The 20,053-nt window shown below is 36.7% G+C and overlaps 1 protein-coding gene across 3 annotated transcripts in view; it reads right to left on the bottom strand.

The window, feature by feature from the left end:
* Window positions 1–20,053, bottom strand: part of CUNH1orf21 (chromosome unknown C1orf21 homolog) — a 149,277-nt gene that overhangs the window by 112,288 nt on the left and 16,936 nt on the right. Inside the window, exon 1 of one of the 3 annotated variants that reach the window (XM_070939283.1) lies at window positions 18,886–18,972. The exons of the other annotated variants lie outside the window; for them this stretch is intronic. The gene's annotated coding sequence lies outside the window, so the exon portion shown is untranslated. Of the gene's footprint in view, window positions 1–18,885; window positions 18,973–20,053 lie in introns of those variants that run through there. 3 annotated transcript variants of the gene reach the window in all.

The following is a 20,053-nucleotide window of genomic DNA, read 5'->3' as shown; positions in this document are numbered from 1 at the left end:
TACATAGTATGTGGTATTTCACTATTGCAGAGTCTTCCTTGTATAATGAATGAATGTCCAGGATTTAATAAATTTAATTTTATGTATGGGGGGGGGAGGAGATGGAAGAATTGGTCATGCTACATATAAATGTGTTTTAAGCAACCTGGTCTGTACTTAAATAACTATTGCCATTAGCATTGATTTTACGCACAAAATCTATATCCCACTAGTCATTTTATATACTTTGAATAAATCATACAACATTTTTTGCTTTATCTCCTCTTATTACCAGTATATAAAAAACCCTTTAATCTAATTTAAAATTTCACTCATATTGCCATACAGAAGAAAAAAGAACTGAATGAGGACCTTCGGTTACCCAGACTGGTTGCCATTTCCATTAGATTCCAGCAATGTAGCCTCTGTAAATAATCTGAACAATCAATCAGTTCTGCATTCATCCAGAGATTTATAATCTATCTCAGGGGTGTCAAACTCAAGGTCCGGGGCCCATATCTGGCCCGCGGGATGCTTAGATCTGGCCCATGGGGATACCCTGGAAACAGCAAAGGACTGGCCTGCAGTGCCTCTACCAGTGAAAACGGAGCTCCATTTTTGCTGACAGTGTGTTGCAGGAGGCCGTCGCAGCCAAAAACAGAACTTGGGAGCCCATTTTCACTGGCCGAGCACTTGCGCCACCAGAGACGCCCCTGACACGAGTAATGTGCCAGACCCACTCTGGCCATGCCCCCCAGCTTACCTCCCTGAGGCCAAACACAACCCTGATGTGGCCCTCAATGAAATCGAGTTTGACCCCTGTAAACTATCTATACTCTTCAGGTAGTGAACGCAACACAAGAAAAAAGTTAATAACATTCGTTTCTTTTTTCTTCTCCTGAGAAAACCAGGCATGCAAACAAGTGACTTACTCTGGACTGAGTATGAGCAGCTTCTAGTCTGACTCATTTTCTTCCTCTTGCTAGCAATGTGCATTGAATTTACTTCAGCCCCTCATCTCTCTCTCTACCGGAAAATCTGCATACCTTTCAATTGCCCCTCCCCAAAAATATATTAGCATATTGTGCCACAGAGACAAAGTGATCCAGCTGGCCAAAAATAATCACAGAAGCAAGGAGACTCCATTTCTCAATCCCTGATAAGTGACCAGTAATAGTGTCTGAACTGAAAGCAGAGACAGTTGTAAGATAATGTGTTCCAATCATACTTAGTATTTAGAATAATACATGTTAAGATCTTGCAGCTACCACTGTAAAGTAATAATCATACCATACACATATTTGGGTTTAAACTCTGGATATTTTTGCCTTTTACTTGGGTATAGGACAAAATCTTTATCAATATAATTATATGAATCAACTGCTGCTTAAAAAGTTTGTGAATTGTTTGGAATTTTCAAAATTTCTGCGTAAATAACTTTGTTTTAATGGGATGTTAATTGGGGATGAGTGTGAGAGGTTCTGCTTTATTTAAAGAACAGAATCCTGGCTAGTCACTATCAAAGTCTGATCTTCACAACAGAGGTATGTGGAAGAATGTCATGGTTTGAATAAAGGAGATTTCCAAGGATTCTTTTAAAAAAAACAGTCCTTGGTGCTCACCAGTCTGAAAAAGATCACAAAATTCTTTCCAAGAAGTCTAGACTCCATCATTCCACTGTCAAGCAGAATATGTATAAATGGAGATAATTCAACATCACTAGTACCCTCTCCAGGAGTACCCTCCCCATAGCAAATCATGTAATACTCTGAGAAGTCTCAAAGCAACCCAGGGTAATGTATAAGGAACTAAAGATCTCTCTTGCATTGGTAAATGTCATTGTTTGGAAGCATTCCTGCTTCAGACAGGAAGGCGGCACAGAGTGTGGTGAGGATGGCAGTAAAGATCACTGGTAGTTCACTTCCTTCTATCCGGGACATAGTATATAAGCGATACTTGAGCAGAGTCTGCAGGATTTCTGGAACACTATACATTCTTTCTACATGTATATGGTACAGGTATATATTTATGTAAGTATTATAGCATGTGTACATTGTGTTTTGTATGCATTTAGATAGATATACACTTAAGTGTTGTGGTCTGCTGGCAGCCTGTGGAGCTGGCAGCAGAGTCAGAGAGTGAGGAGGCTGAGGAGAAACATGGGCCAGCCCTGAAGTCTGGGGAAGCTCGGACGAGGCAGAGATGGGGCCAGGGCTATCTGGGAATTATGTGCTGACTCCAGAGCCTCCAGAGTCTGATGTCAGCGAGGCAGAGGAACAGGGGGAGCCTGTTCCCAGTGTGTGCATGCACAGAGCTGCCAGAAGGCAAGAACAGTTAAAACAAAAGGGTCGACTCGGGAGTAGGGCTTGGAGATGATAGGCCCCTCCCATAAGACATAAAGGAGCAGCAAAGGCACGTGAGTCTTTGCAGGAAGCAACTTTGTTCATGCTGGTCGGTGTAAATTCTGAAGCTCTGTTTTGACTTGGCGCTCCATGTGGCCTTGCAAAGCTAATTGCCAATTAGGTCTTTGGCAGCGTGTCAAGAGAAGGGCTGTGGCAGGCTTATGTCGGACTTTTTACCAACTCCTTGATACTCATTACGGGCTGCGAATGAACAATAATTTACAGCCATTGAAATAAAAAGAGGGCTTTTGGGACTAATCATGTGCTTTTTACTGTCTCAGGAAGCCTAGGTCAGAACACTTTCTCTTAAGAGCAGGCAACAGAATTTCATTTTTAATGTGGGCCAGTGTGCTCACAGTAAAAAAAAAATGACAATAAAAGTTATCTTATTTTATCTTGTGGGACCTCCATCAGGAGAACATTGAACAACATGACAGGGTTGCAAGAAAAAAAAGCCACTACTCTCTCTTGCTGTCTATCTACAGAAGGTTATGGAAAGAATATTCTGTGAATGGATGAAAGTAAAATTGGGTTCTTTTTAAAGAGATAGTCTGGCAAAACTTGTTTCATTACAGAATACCTCTTCAGCTAACCCAAAGGCTACCAATGTCTTTTTTCTTGGAAAGCAGTATACGGTATATTTGTTAATGCAATTTCTTGTTTTTCTTTCTTTCCATTCTCCTAGTTTTATAGCTGCCTTTCGTATACGGAGGGTGTAATTAGCTTTTTACTCACATTCGAGCAGAACAAAATACATTTTAATCAAAACACTAAGTTCAGGCACTGGCCTTGAGAGGCCTCAGATTATCCCATCCCATTCATCCAGATGTGCATTCTCATTTCAAAGATCTGTTAATGAATGATTAAAGTCCATGACAACTGATTACAATCTCTTTTCAGAGGCAGTAAACATCTGTGTATCACATAGTGGACCCAAACAAGGGCAGATTATTTTCTTTACACCCAATTTATAAATTCCCAGAGGCATTTCATTTGGCGGATGGCTGTTGAGGAAGAGCATTGTACTAGATGGATTCAGTGGGCATCAGATTGATTCAAGAAGGCATTATTATACATAATCCTGTATGCATTGGCTGTGCCAAGTGAATTCCGTTGTTAGTGGCATCATTTAACCCAGAGCTTTATTGAGAACAGTCTAGACAGACTGCCCATCCTCCTCAAAAGACTTTCAAGGCAAGCTGGGTAGAATTTTAATGTATAAAATTGAGTGACATAGATCCATTTAATCTAAGATGATGCACATATATTACTAGTCTACAGAAACTGATAACCAGACTTCCCTTCCAAATATTGTGGTGAATGACTAAATTAGACATAATTTGGCAGGGAGGGGCAGGAAGGGTTTGAAGCCATGAAATCTGATCATGGCTCATATATTGATAATCAATCAGAGACACAGCATTTGAAAGAGTAGCACTGATTAATGAATACATCAGCTGAGCAGGGATGCATGCAGACCACAGGCAGCAAATTCTCTCGTACATTGTTCACCTCGCATAATATGTGCTCTTTGTCTTTTCTTGGGATGGATAATTTTAAGGTTAGTTCAAACCAAATTCCTAGGCTTTATACAAGATATTTCCAAGTCAAGTTCTTTGAAAAAAGGTAAATATCAAATGTATGTCGCTTATATGATTACATTCCTATTAAAGAGTTACAAAACCAACTGGTCCAACAGTAAATCACTGCCAAATTCTATTAATCCAATAAAACTGTTTACATTATATAAATTTGGCAAAAATAGGTCTATTGATAATGTCTATTAAGTATTAGATAAGGAAAAATAAAGAGAAAGGTAGATTCTAAAGAAACCATAGGATAACAAAGCATTCATATGTTTAGATATCCTACTGGAGGTAAGAACTGAGAGAAAGTGACATAGGCTCAGATAATTGCATTCCTTTTCTACAAATTTAAAGTCATACTGTCATTTATCGAGCACTCTGTCTTACTACAACAATTGAAAATGACAGGCTTCCATCTCTGCAGAGATTTTGAAAATGTTTACACAGAACTTAAAAAAAATCTTATTGTGTATCATTACAACATGCCAAGCTAAGTTTTAATTTAGGTAAGGATACAGAAGAGACTAATAATGTCAGTTTGAGTAGCTGAATATGAATTCTCTGAAAATAAATATGTAAGCAGAAAAAAAGGCATCAGCTTTAGGCTCTGCAGTTTGCAAGGTTATCATAAGCACAAATGGTCCAAATTAGGTGTGAAAGGGAACTGGAAAATTGTCTCTGCCAGCACTTCCATTGCTGATCTCTAAGTATTGTAGAGTACTATTTTTGGGGGTGGGAGGTAAAATAAAACTGAAAGATAGAATATTATTATAGACTGTAAATCTGTAAAAAGTGATAACACAGCAAATCTCTCACTAAAGCAAGAGGTAGTCAAATACTTGTCTTTGTTTTGTTGTTGGATGTGATTATCAGACCATCTGGAAGCCATTCATCTAATTCCATTATTTGCACAGAATGATGCTAAGGATCTTTAATTGTGTAAGTTCTACTGCAAAACTCAAAACTTGGTTTTTAAAAATTGTGTTTAATTATTATTTCAATCTTACCTCAGCTATTAAAACCTATCATGTCTCTGAAATGATACCAAACAATTTCTTCCTTCTATTCAGGGGTGAAATGCTACCGGTTCGGGCCAGTTCACCTGAACTGGTAAATTCCGACGATCAGCTGAGCGACACGCGATTGTCGGAACTTTTTTTTTTTTTTTTTTTTTTTTACTTTTTAAAGCATTTTAAACTACTGGTTCGAGAGAACCGGTAGTAAAAAAATGCCTAAAAAGTAAAAAAAAAAAAAAAAAAAAAGTTCCGACAATTGTGCGTCGCTCAGCTGATCGTCAGAACGTTTTTTTACTTTTTAGGCATTTTTTTACTACTGCTTCGGCAAATAGGTAGTAAAAAATGCTTTTAAAAAGTTTTTAAAAAGGCTTCAACGATGACAGCTGCGGTTTTACTTTTTTAAAGCATTTTTTAACTACCTATTCACCCGAACTGATAGTAAAAAAATGCACAGCTGTGATCATCGGAGCCCCTTTTTTACCTTTTAAAAGCATTTTTTACTACCAGTTCAGGCGAATAGGTAGTAAAAAAATGCTGTAAAAAGTTTTTAAAAAGGCTCCAACAATCACAGCTGTGCTGCGTGATCGTCGGAACTTTTTTTTACTTTTTTAAAGCACTTTTTACTACCTATTCGCCTGAACCAGTCATAAAAAAATGCTTTTAAAAAGTTTTTTAAAAGGTTACCATGTGCGCCACAGCTGATCACCTCCCCGCACTGTTCTACTTACCTTCCCAAGCCTCCTTTTGCTGCGCAGTACACATGTGTGCACTGTGCATTCACAGTGCAATTAAAGTGCACTGTGCAATCATGCGCACAGCGTGTGTTTGGCACATGGCGCTCACACATAGCCAGCGAACCAGTAGTAAACCGGTTCAAATTTCACCACTGCTTCTATTGTTTTCTCACAACTGATCTGTCTTTGCTTATATTATTCAATAACTCATTCCTAACCCAGTGATGGTGGGACATACATAAAAAAATGAAGGGATGAACTATGCCAATACAAAGATATATTTTTAAAAAGGCCTAAAACATAAAAAGAGATTGTGATATTTTAAATTAGATGTATGCAGCAAAAGATTTAAAAAATGTGTTTTTTATTTTACTGGTTAGAAATCCTAAGGTAACCTTTCAACTCATCTCTGTCAGATGTAAATGCCTTATTCTCTAATGTGTAAATAATGTATATATGGAACATCAGGGGTTAACTTATTCTTTGGACTTTAATGTATTCATAATTTACCACTCCCATTCCTGGCTCCACCCCTTGTATATATAAGGAGCCATCCTCCCCATTTTCCTTGCTTCTATCTTGAATATTCAGCGAATATAGAATGCCTATTATGATTAAAGAGAGATATATTTAAATCTTTAACTTCTATTATCTTTATTGAGTCTGATCCTGAAAATATTGCAACAAGATGGTAGCAGAGGATGGTTAATTGACTCAATAAGTAATTAAAAATGTCCAAGAAAGATAGGCCCAACACCAGGGCCTACAGCAAAGAAATAGAAACTGATCAAGAGATGATCAACGAATCCACTAATGCGATTTCGAGAGAATCCGAAGAATACACCACTGAAGAAGAAGAACTGATGAGTGAAAACAACGACCAGGAAGAAATTGAGATAGAAAATAACGAACTCAGGTCAGAGATATTAAAGATACTAAAAAGCCAAAAGAATGATGAAAGCCTCATCGCGGACCTCCAGGAGATGCTGAGGAACAGCGGAGCAGCGAGAGAGAAAAACGTCATTAAAGAAAAACCCAAAGATCAAAAAACTGTGAGTGAAATGACTACTGAGAAAATAGTTGTAAAAAAGAAAAGATGTGACCTCGCGCGAAATTTTGAACGGCAGCCATCTTGGTTTCAACGAACTTCAAAAGAGAGTGAAGCAGAGCCAATCAAAACGCTCAGTTCAAAATTTCTGGCGCGAAAAACGCTATCAGACGAAGAAAGTGAAAAAGAAGTCTCAAATTCTTCAGATGAACCAAAATCAGAAAGTGAAGACGATTTAACAAAGTCTCAAGTAAAGTCAGCAATGAAAACGCTTTTTGCTGCTTTTGGGCCGAGATTGAAAATCTCCAAGACATCAACGAAGAAGCAAGAAATCAAACCGACAACTCAAGACCTGCACGCTCCCATCCTGACTTCGAAAACGACGACACCCGAGCCCAGAGAGCCATGCCGATTCCGTCCTACACCGCAGACAGAATCGAGTGCCAGCGCACACAAGAGAAAGAGAAGAACCGTCGCCATCACCAAAGCCCCAAAAACCGAGCCAGAGACCGACTCATCTGAAGAGGAGCGGATCGAGAGAGCTGAAATGGAGAGAACCTTCCACAACGGCGCCAAAGAAGAAATGAGCAACGCGCATGTGCAAAACTACGTAAACAGCCCCGAAAGACTTGAACTGGCCAGAGAACCGCGCAGACTCGTTACAAGCATCCCAATGCCGTTCTGTAATTTCCTGCACTTGAGAGACCACGGACTGCCTCAGGTTGTAAGTAATGGACAAAATAATGTGGGGAACTTACCCAGTGACTTCCCAAAACTTAGAGTTGATGGCATTAATTTACAAGAGTGGTACCAACAGCTTCAGGTTATTTTCATGAAAGAAAATTTACTATTCTTTATAACTAGTCCTCCAAGAAGACCTTGGACTTTAAAAATAGATTGTTTACATCATAGAGCATTCTTCATAATAATTTCTAGCGTGTCTCCTGCAATGTATCATAGCATCAAACCAAACCTAACTGTATCAGAAATAATTCAATGCATGTTTAATCTATTTCACAGCGATAGCGTAGCCACAACCACAAGAATGTCTAAGGATTTCTTTTCTTCTAGAGTGAAACCAGGGGTTTCTATAAGTGAGCATTTGATAAATCTAAACAAAATAAGAGCTGAGCTGCAATTGAGGGGGGAAGTGATTTCAGATCAAACAATGAAAAGTGTTATTATCAATTCACTTGATCCATCATGGGATAGCTTTATGTCACACTTAGATACCATTAATTTGGGATATTTATCAATAGAAAGTCTATCTAACAAATTGATAGCAGAAGACAATTCAAGAAAAAATCGTTCCAGTAACCAAACAGAACACAAATCTTTTAGGAAAGTAGTCTTTCAAGATAAATATAATGAGGCCTTTAGATGCCACAATTGTGGATCCAGGGAACACAGTAGAAGAGACTGTCCCAAAGTCCCAAGGGAGAGACATAGGCCAGAATATAGGAGCAAATACAATTACAGACAATCTTCCACAGATAGACACAAATATAGAAGTCCACCAAATTACAGAGAAAGTAGAGGGGGTAGAGAAAATTCAAAAGAGAGAAAATCTGGGTCACTAAATGGGCTAAATAAACAAGACAGCACCAGAACACAACAAGATGAGAACAATAATTGGCTTATTGATTCTGGTGCAACAAATCACACCACTAACAACAAAAGTATATTAACCTCATTTACAGAAGATAAGTTTGTGATAAAGGTAGCTAATCAAGAAAAGGTTCAAGTATTAGGCAGAGGAAATGTGACCTTGCCTGGTTTAGGGAAAATAGAGGGGGTATTATTAATCCCAGAAATACCTCACAACATACTGAGTGCTATAAAACTAAGCAGAGAATCTGACATCAATATAGTTTTCTCAAAGGGGAAAGCAACTATAGAAAAGAACAAAACAAATGTAGGTACTGTGATGATAAAAGGGGGTCTACCCTATCTGATAACCAAAGAAAGATGGTTACATAACATTGATTCAAATATGGAAGATTGTATTGAAGCAGATGATGAAAATGTCAGTAACTGTGACAATGATGAATGTAAAATAACTCATGATAACAAAAATACACACAATGAGAAGAAACCAAAAATAGGTAAACCAATTCATGATGAGTGTGCTCACATCTTACATAGGAAGTTAGGACATGCAAGCTTTCCCGTAGTACAAAAAATGACTGAACACGCAGAAGGTGTCAAAATAAAAAATTGTGAAAATTATTTGGAATGCTCAGTATGTAAATCCACCAAACTAAAAACCAGTCCCAGACCAAAAAAATCTAACAGATCAACTAACAATATTTTTGATTTGGTACATATGGACTTAGTTGGTCCATTAACTCCATCAATTACCTATAGAAAACGTTACTTCCTAACAATAGTGGATGATTACAGTCGCTATGGTTTTGTTTACACATTAAAGCACAAGGATGAAACCTTTCAGAAATTTAAGGAATTCTACAAACGCATAGAAACACAGCATAATATCAGAATAAAACAAATTATGACAGATAGGGGATGTGAATTCATGTCTAAAGAATTCTCCCAATGGTTAAAGGATAGAGGGATGCTACATTTCACGTCCAATCCATTTTCTGCATTTCAAAATGGGATTGCAGAGAGAAAGAATTCCACACTACAAACCATGATTAGATGCACATTAGAGGATGCTGGTTTAGGCAAACAATTTTGGTCAGAAGCCTTACATTATTCAAATTACACTCAAAATAGAACATGGTCCAGTATTGTGAATAAGACACCATATGAGGTGATGTACAATAGAAAACCCAAATTAGCACACATGCACATATTTGGAGTTACTGCAGACGTACACATACCTAAACAATTGAGAAGAAAGGGAGAAAACGTATCCAGGAGATTAAGATTCATGGGATACGAAACTGGAACCAAAGGGTACAGATTCATTGATAATAATAACAAATTTATAGTATCCAGAACAGCTGTGTTCCATGAGCAGGCCAATTGGTCTAAATTGCACCTTAATGAAATATTTCCTAATAAAAGCAAAGATAATATATCTTGCGAGGAAGGAACAACAGAAAATCAAAATATTAACAAAAGTAAGAACAAAACCAAAACTTGGACAAATAGTCAGCATAAAATAAAGACAGACACATTAACAAAAAAGGAAGCCAGATATTTGCATGACAACCATAGCAAACCTGAAAGAAATATTAGAAACAATAGAAACCAAATACCAAATAAATACAAAGATTACATAATGCATATGGATGGAGAACAAATAACACCTAATACATATGAGGAAGTATTGAAACTTCCCCGTGAAGAAAGAGAAAAATGGGAACTAGCTATGGAAAAAGAGATGGAAAGTTTACAAGAATTAAATGTATTCACACCTGCGATCGCACCTAAGGATAAAACAATTATAGGTACCAGGTGGATTTATAAAATTAAGAATTTGGAAGGAGGTAATACCTTATACAAGGCCAGACTAGTTGCACAAGGTTATGCACAAAAATATCCAGAAGACTATACTGACACTTATTCACCAACAGTGAGAACAGAGAGTGTCAAAACAGCTCTTGTAGTAGCATCTGCACTCAATCTGGACGTGTTTCAATATGACATACAGACTGCATACTTACACGCAAAATTAGATAAGGAAATATATGTAAGAGCACCACACAGTCAATACACTAATAAGAACGAAATTTGGTTATTAAATAAGAGTCTGTACGGATTGAAGCAATCTGGCAAAAGATGGTACGATTGTTTGGTAAAAGTACTTAAGACCATGGATTTCAACGCCACCACTGCTGATAACTGTTTCTTTGTAAAAAAGAGTAATGATCATATTGAATTTGTATTAATTTATGTGGATGATATTTTATATATTGGAAAGCATAAAGAGAGCAGGGAAATCTTTGTAAATAAGTTAAACGAACATTTCTCATTGAAATCACTAGGTAGAGTGAATAAATACCTTGGTGTACAAATTAACAAAACTAAAAGGGGATTCAAACTTACTCAGAAAGATAAAATTATTGAACTCCTAAACAAATGTAACTTAAATAATGCCAAAACATGTGACACACCTATGCAAACTGATTTTCTTAGAAACACTGATGAATCTTCCCCTGAGTTTAAAGACAACACATTTTACAGATCAGTTATAGGTTCACTCCTTTATATATCTAATTGGACTAGGCCAGATATTGCATTACCTCTCAATTTATTGTCAAGATATGTTAGCAAACCAACCTTGTATCATTGGGAAGCTGTCAAAAGAATTTTAAGATATCTGAAAAGTACATTAGATTTTTGTTTAATATTGGAACCAAATAATGACAAAGAACCAAAAATTACTTGTTATGCTGATGCAGATTGGGCTGGTGATACATCATGCAGAAAGAGTACCTCTGGTTATGTTTTTCTATTGAACGATTGTCCAGTTTACTGGTATACTGGTAAACAAGAACTGGTAGCCACTTCTACCACAGAAGCGGAATATGTTTGCTTGTCTAAAGCTGCAAATAACCTTGTATGGTTCAATGATTTGATCACAGATGTTTGGAAGAAACCTACTTTACCATTTATTATGCATGAAGACAATAAAGCGGCCATTGAAATATCTAGATCCGATGCAATTGGACAAAGGTCCAGGCATATTGATATAAAATTTAAGCACGTGAGACAACTATCTCAAGACGGATTCATCAAAGCAATACATTGTGATACTTCTGAACAATTAGCTGATATATTAACAAAACCCTTACCTTCTAAACAACACAAATATTTAACTTCTAAATTATATGTATTATATTGTCCTGAATCTGAATGTAACTGGTGTTGTATAACGAACCGGCATTTAGAGGGGGATTTGTCAGATGTAAATGCCTTATTCTCTAATGTGTAAATAATGTATATATGGAACATCAGGGGTTAACTTATTCTTTGGACTTTAATGTATTCATAATTTACCACTCCCATTCCTGGCTCCACCCCTTGTATATATAAGGAGCCATCCTCCCCATTTTCCTTGCTTCTATCTTGAATATTCAGCGAATATAGAATGCCTATTATGATTAAAGAGAGATATATTTAAATCTTTAACTTCTATTATCTTTATTGAGTCTGATCCTGAAAATATTGCAACAATCTCAAAAATGTTCACAGCCAAGCAGAACATCACACTTCCATTTCTATTAGGATACTAGAAAATACATTTCTAGATACAATTATAAATATTGATATAAATAAGGCTAATACATTATCTGTTCAATTCCCTCTGAACTTGGACTTGGCTTTAAACAGCACATAGCATATGGTTTCTACCACATCAATAAAAAGAAAGTAATGACATCCTTCTGTGCAAAGTGAAAGACTTCTTAAATTCATTTTAGGTATACCTAGAAACAAATGTGACCCACAGGTACTTAAACAGAAAACACAATTTAGAGCAACTCTCATATGTTGGGAGGCTCAGTATAGAAATCTACAACTATAACATTAGAAGAATCATTAGTAGGAATGGTGTATCTGTTGGAATATGACTTTCATTTACATCTGAGATACAGAATAACTTGTTAAACCCTTTAAAAACTGAAAAATCTATTATTAGTTTCTATAGAGATTTGTGATCAGTAACTCAATTTGATATGATGTTAAGAAATGAATGGAATAAAGAATTATAAGTTCCTATATTGCCTCAACAGTGGGAGATAGTTTTAACTTTTATAGCAAGAGTGCCAATGGACCTCAAATTACAATGTATGCAACAAAAAATAATATTGGATTCTGTTACATTTATATATTTGTTTGAGATATAATAAGGATAATGCTTCTGCAAAACATGTCTTACACAAGTTTTTGGAGAAAATATTGGATTCTATAAATATAATTCTCCATGCCTTTACCATGGCCAAAAAAATGCAGCATGGAAAAGTTAATTGTATCCGCCCCTTTCATCTAATAGATTAAAGACCTGGTTGTACTTGACACCTACAAAACACAGGTTAAAATATGATTATATAAACATATTAGAAATATAGAAAACTATATACAGAATTGTAACTATTTATAACTAAATTGATACACTATACCTGGTATTTTTCTTCCTTTGTTACACTTTCTGTCTTTTTCTCCTTTTTCCTTTTCTATGACAATGCATGTAGTTATTTATCTATTATACTCCACCAGCAAAAAACTGGCACTTATCATTTAAACCTATGCAAAATAAACGGTATACAATCTTCTGAATTCTGTTGTCACTTCTATTCTTTTATTTTGCATAATTTATGCTACTTCTGTGAGAATCTTGAGAACAGATCACTGGAATTCTTATTTTAACCATCCTGCTGGCTTTTGAGACATAATTCATTGCCCACACACTTTCCCTCACTTTTCTCTGGAAACAAAGACTAGAAAAAACACCATTTTAAAAGATGGAATTGTACTTTAGCAGAATATCTTCCAAAGAATTCAAAATGTCATACCAAGTTTCTCCTCCTCACAAAAATCCTATAAAGCAGATTATTGGACAGATTATAAATCAATCTATGACTAAATTCAACAGTCTAACCCAGGGGTGTCAAACTCAAGGCCCAGGGGCCGGATCTGGCCTGTGGGTTGCTAAGATCTGGCCTGCAGGGCCGCCCTTGAAACAGCGAAGGACTAGCCCACGGTGCCTCTGCCAGCAAAAACGGAGCTCAAGAGTGCAGCACACAGCCCTCCCGAGCTCTATTTTTACTGGCAGAGGGTTGCAGGAGGCAGTTGCAGCTGAAAACGGAGCCTGGGAGCCCATTTTCTCTGGCAGAGCACTCAGGCCACCACAGGTGCCCTTGACACGAGTGACATGGAGCTGTCCATGCCCACTCTGGTCATGCCCACTTCGCTCGCCCCCCCCCGCCAAGGTCAAACACAGCCCTGATGCGGCCCTCAATGAAATCGAGTTTGACATCCCTGGCCTAACCAATAAACAGTGGTTTTTTTCCCCCAAGTCCATTCCAACTGAAATACAGATCCTTATACAAAGTATAATATAATATACCAAGTTCACAGGTATTCTCAGAGATCACAGTTCTATTATCACAGTAAAACACAAGAAGGAAAAAAAGTGTCTCCCAAAATTACAATCTAAAAATCAGCACCGGGAGAACAAGCAATGGTTAAATATATTTATTCCAGCTACACTTATGCGGGGCTAGATCTTTCCCAGCTACACAAAACTAACATTTGTTCAAACACCATGTGGCTGGAATCTTGTATGATCCAACTCTGTTCTTTCTATCCCTGATTTATTACAATTCTAATGTATATCAGTACAGTGAAACCTTAGTATGGCAGATCATTTGGGGGAAGGATTGTGTGTAACTTCCTAACATTCATTCACTTTCAAAGTACATTGTTTGTGATTATTATGATTGATTATGTCATTCATGTCAGTGTGAATGCTGTCAATTGATGTAGCAACAAGGTTCAACACATTAGTTCCAACCCCTTTTCTTAGAAAACTTCTGGAGCTACACAGCCTGCACTGCCTTCTTGCCAAGGTGTTTGTTAATTATTGCTACCACCCTCATCCTAACTGTAGTATAAGGATAAAGGTTTCCACCGTCCAGTCGTGTCTGACTCTAGGATGTGATACTCATCTCCATTTCCTATCTGAAGGAGCCAGCATTGTCCAAAGACAAATAAATAAATAAATAAATAAATAAATAAATAAATAAATAAATAAATAAATAAATAAATAAATAAATAAATAAATAAATAAATAAATAAATAAATAAATAAATAAATAAATAAATAAATAAATAAATTTGATACTTCTGTATTTAATTACTAACACAGATTGTTTGTGGCATCATTCTTTAATTGTTTCATTCTGCCCCAGCATGAAATTACCAATTTACCAAGTACAGGTAGTCCTGAATTTACAATCATTTGTTTTGTAACCATTTGAAGTTACAATGGCACCGATATGACTGCTTCTCACACTACAGTGATGACCATTGCAGCACCCCCATGGTTATGTGATAAAAATGCAGATGCGTGGCAATTGGCATGTATTTATGATGGTTGCAATGTCCCGGGGTCATGTGGTTACCTTTTTTGACTTTCTGACAAACAAAATCAATGGAAAACTCAGATTCACTTAACAACTGTGTTACCAACCTAATAACTGCATGATTTACTTACTAACAAGTGGCAAGAAAAGTAGTAAAATGGGGCAAAACTTATTTAACAACTGCCTTACTTAGCAATGGAAATGCTGGGCTCAATTGTGGTCATATGTCAAGGATTACCTGACAGGCAACGTGTTTGGAAAGCCTCAAGGTTTTCAAATCATTCAAGGAGGGTCAAAGATTCTGAATCATACAGCAACATCAATAATGATTGATATATGCACATTCTAGAAGTATCACTCGTGCCAAAGACAGTGGAAGATATTTTCTATTATTTGACAACTGAATGGAGGTATTTAAACCATTCACCTTGCTTAAGCTGATCTCTGTCAAAGTGGATGGTTGCCTGCAAGCCATCAGTTATGTATACCTTGATCTTACTAGCAAACAAAAGGGGGGGGGGGGCAAAGGGATAAAAATTATATAGCACTACCTACTGGTTTTGTATCATAGAAGCATGTGACCAGAGAAATCACCCTCTCCTCCTTTTAGGAGATAGATCAACCTCACTTGGTGTTAAAAAAAAAATCAAAGTTTATTTTTTTTTAGAAGAGAAAAAGTAGGTATTTCTGTTTAACTTTAACAAATAACATGCAAAATATTCACTGATGGAAGAGATAAAATGCAAAGTTGTTAACATCATAAAATCCTGAAACATACAGGTAGTCCTCAAGTTATGACTGCTCATTTAGTGACCATTCAAAGTTTTAACAGACACATCCCAAAAAGGTATGTACAACCCAGTTCTGAAGTTCTGGCCCTTTGCAGTATCCCATAATCACATGACCACGATTTATGGCATTTTTGAGCTGTAGTGGCGCAGTGGTTAGAATCAATATAGCAGGCTAACTCTGCCCACTGTCAGGGATTTGATCCTGACCAGCTCAAGATTGACTCAGCTTTCCATTCCTCTGAGGTTGGTAAAATGAGGACCCAGATTGTTGGGGGCAATATGCTGACTTTGTAAACCACCTAGAGAGGGCTGTAAAGTACTGTGAAATGATAGACTTATATTGCTATTGCTATTTTGACTTATAATGCTATTGCTATTTTGCCAAAACCTGGCATTTACTTCCTATTTCTACTAAAAACACCTCATAGCAAACAATGGGCTTGCTTAATGACCCCGCATGTATGTATGTATGTATGTATGTATGTATGTATGTATGTATTTGTTTGTTTGTTTGTTTATTTGATTTTTATGATTTCTTGTTTTGATAGATCACAAGATAATGCCAGTTCACTCCTAATTAGAGGCTACTTTTGAGATAAAAGGTTCTAAATTGCACAAAAAGGTACAGTGACTGAGATGAGGCAATAAAGCTTAAATAACACAGGGAAAAAAATAACTTAGCATAATAGCACTTAAGACTCATATACTGCTTCACAGTGTTTTACAGCCCTCTCTAAGTGCTTTACAAAATCAGCACTATTGCCCCCAACAATCTGGGTCATTTTACCTGACTAAATTACATTTTCTGTTTCCCTACTAATTTGAATAGCAACAAATGAAATGAAGCTAAGCACTACTATTGTACTGCAAAGAATATTGTCATTGGAATTCTTAAAAAGGGAATACTACAAACTATTACTTCCCTAGTAAGCACTATTTTCATTAATACCTAACTTGAACTTCAAAATGCCTGAATAGTAATAGCACTTAGACTTATATACCGCTTCACAGTGCTTTACAGCCCTCTCTAAGTGGTTTACAGAGCATATTGCCCCCAACAATCTGGGTCATTTTACCAACCTTGGAAGGATGGAAGGCTGAGTCAACCTTGAGCCTGGTGAGATTTGAACTGCCAAATTGCAGGCAGCTAGCAGGCAGTAGAAGTAGCCTGCAGTATTGCATTCTAATCACTGTTAGTTTAACCCTAAACTAACTTTTTCTTATTCCTTTAAAAAATTGATGACTCTTAGAATTGACATTACCTAGTGTCAGTTTATTACCTGGAATATCCTGATTTTACTAAATCCCAATTTCAATCTGAGGCTGGGGAGAAATGCTAAATGCTAGTTTCCAATTAACTTGATTTTAAGAATCAAGTTAACAAATACTTTTCCTAACTAATAGGAAAAAAAAGATTTGATGACATCTATTTATTGCGTTCTTGCCAAAACCTATATTACTCTACTTGAGATGCAGAATATTGTGTGTCTATTCACTGTCTGGAAGCAATTGTCAATCCTATAAAATACAAGCAGTGTCACAACAGACGAATGTGACAAATATATCATAATGCAACATAAATTTATATGCCCCAAACTATTTCAGATGCAACAGAGTTACCCATTATGTAAGGAACACATCCAGGCAGAGTGTTTGTTCTCCCCAAATTCATTAAATAGGCTTTGATTATATTACAGAGTATTGGGCAACTTCTTTAACATAACTACTTTGAAACATATGGGAATGCATATGTTAAACCCTTTTTTACTCCCAAAAGCAGCCATATAGTGACCCTAGTTCACATGGATACTTCAAAATGTCCTTCCAGCTGTCTCCACATGTGTATGAACGCACAAACACTTTGTTTCAAAGTATATTTTTTAAAGAATTTGAAAACTTAATATACAGAATGTACTGGCCAAATCAGCAGGTATAATTAGGGGATGATTATAAAGAGCTAACATGAAACAAGTGTAATGTAGGAAAGACCTTGGGAGATTGAGAAATGATGGACCAATGTTCACCAGGATTGCTGGTGCTTTTTGGGCCAGGTGGAATCTCTGCCATCCAAGGATTCAAGTATGTTTCTCTTTTGGTTTCAGTGGCACTTGTTCCATCATTGCAACTAGTATATTCTTATAGTAGTTAAAAAACAATAGGACATAATTGAATATTTCTTGTGATCCTGATTAACACTTCCTTAATCTCAACATTAGGGACGTGATGGCTCAGTGGCTAAGATGCTGAGCTTGTTGATCGAAAGGTCGGCAGTTCAGCGGTTCGAATCCCTAGTGCCGCATAACAGGGTGAGCTCCTGTTACTTGTCCCAGCTTCTGCAAACCTAGCAGTTTGAAAGCATGTAAAAAATGCAAGTAGAAAAATAGGGACCACCTTTGGTGGGAAGGTAACAGTGTTCCGTGCGCCTTTGGCATTTAGTCATGCCGGCCACATGACCACGGAGACATCTTCGGATAGCGCTGGCTTTCAGCTTTGAAACGTAGATGAGCACCGCCCCCTAGAGTTGGGAACGACTAGCACATATGTGCAAGGGGAACCTTTACCTTTTTAATCTCAACATTAAATAGATAACTGTTGTATGAGTTCTATATAAAGAGTTCTATATGGTTAGTTCTATGTTGAGCACACTAATCACAAGTTAGCTTTATAATGCAATTCCAAACACCTTATGAATACCTTGGAATCATGCAAATTAGCCTAGAATTCTGTACATATTGAAATGTATTTATTTTAATGTATGAATGTATGTATGTATGCATGTGTGTGTGTGTATATATATATATGTGTGTGTGTGTGTGTGTGTGTGTGTGTGTGTATTCTTCCCTTCCTTCCTTCCTTCCTTCCTTCCTTCCTTCCTTCCTTCCTTCCTTCCTTCCTTCCTATGTGTTGCAGCTGTCCAATTCCAAAGGACCCATAAAAAGAGATATACATAAAACCACACAGACAGCCTACACTAAATGTCCTGTCCCACTTCCCTACCTTGTCAACCAGAGAATTGCCAACTACAATTGAAACCAATCATCTAAATATCCCCTTCCAACAAATGCATGTATGATAGAAGGACACACACACAAACATTTACCATAAGGATCTTCTAAAGAAGAGCCAACATGTTTTTATTAACTTATTCATTAAAATTAATTGTAAAATAAGGCACTCAATGTATAGTATATATCACTCATTGATATATATCAACCTTTCTTTCACATACATGTAAACCACCAAACACCAAAGCAAACACCAAAACACACTCACATACTGTATGCCTTTCTTCTTCCAGCAGAAGCAACAAAAAAAAGAAGAAGAAATACACAGGATAGTGATGTTTTCAGGAGATAGGGTAGTTGCATGAAAGAAGACAAAAGGAAACTGGATGGTGGTGAGGAACAGAAGAGGATACTGGATAGGGATGGAAACAGAAAAGAAACATAATCCAATTTAAGCATTATTTTAAAGAGGGGAGGGATATAAATATAGCCAGGTAAATAGCAATAGCACTTATATACCACTTCATAGTGCATTATAGCTAAGCGATTTGCAGACTCAGCATATTGCCCCCAACAATCTGGGTCCTCATTTTACCACAATACTGCATTCTAGCCACTGTGCCACCATGGCTCCTGACAAGCTCTGTACCTCCAGAGGCACCTAGCAATAGCTAATGGAACAGCTAATGGAACTTTTAAAGACACACACACACACACACACACACACACACACACACACACACACACACATTCTACTTACTGTAAACACCCCACTCCCCAATTCATAGGTAATTATGAAAAACTTCAACTTCCAGGAAATGGTGTGGAATACTATAACTCTCAACTCAAGGGCCATCAATGAGATTGAGTTTCTATTGGATAAGCACTTCCAATTCAAACACTAACTACTATTTCCCAGTGTTCAAAATAACACTATGCTTTTAAAAAACCTGATGTCTGAACTTTTTCTTTGGACTGCTTCTCCCATTTTACTACCATATTTTCAAAGTTCAAAACATAAACACATGGATATAACACTGAAGCATAAAATAAGAATTGCCTTAAAGTTAGTCCAGCTACTCCAATATTTATCATCTAGTGATGATATGCTTCTGGAGTTTACAGATATAAAAATGTTAGGCTTCACCAAATTATTACTTTTCTTACTATACAATTTTCAGGGATAATTTTATATATTTAGGAGACTCTACTTAAACTTAAGAAAAGTCTCCTAAATATATAAGCCATTTTAAAAAACCAGCACCATCATTTATAAGTTCAGACAGTGACTGTTGTAATAATTTTGTGAAAGTGAAATCCATAATTTCAATATTCTGCAATCAGATGCTACTTAAATTAGCATTATAAACCATTAGATTTCTGGGCAACAAGCAGAGATAATGATGGGAATTGTAAACTAGCATATTTAGATGGAG

Source organism: Pituophis catenifer, unplaced genomic scaffold, assembly GCF_029215685.1.
Source record: "Pituophis catenifer annectens isolate HBS135680 unplaced genomic scaffold, rPitCat1.0.hap2 SCAF_3, whole genome shotgun sequence".
Lineage (NCBI taxonomy): Eukaryota > Metazoa > Chordata > Lepidosauria > Squamata > Colubridae > Pituophis > Pituophis catenifer.
Note: the sequence above shows the minus strand (reverse complement) of the source record. Positions and strands in the feature narration are given on the sequence as shown.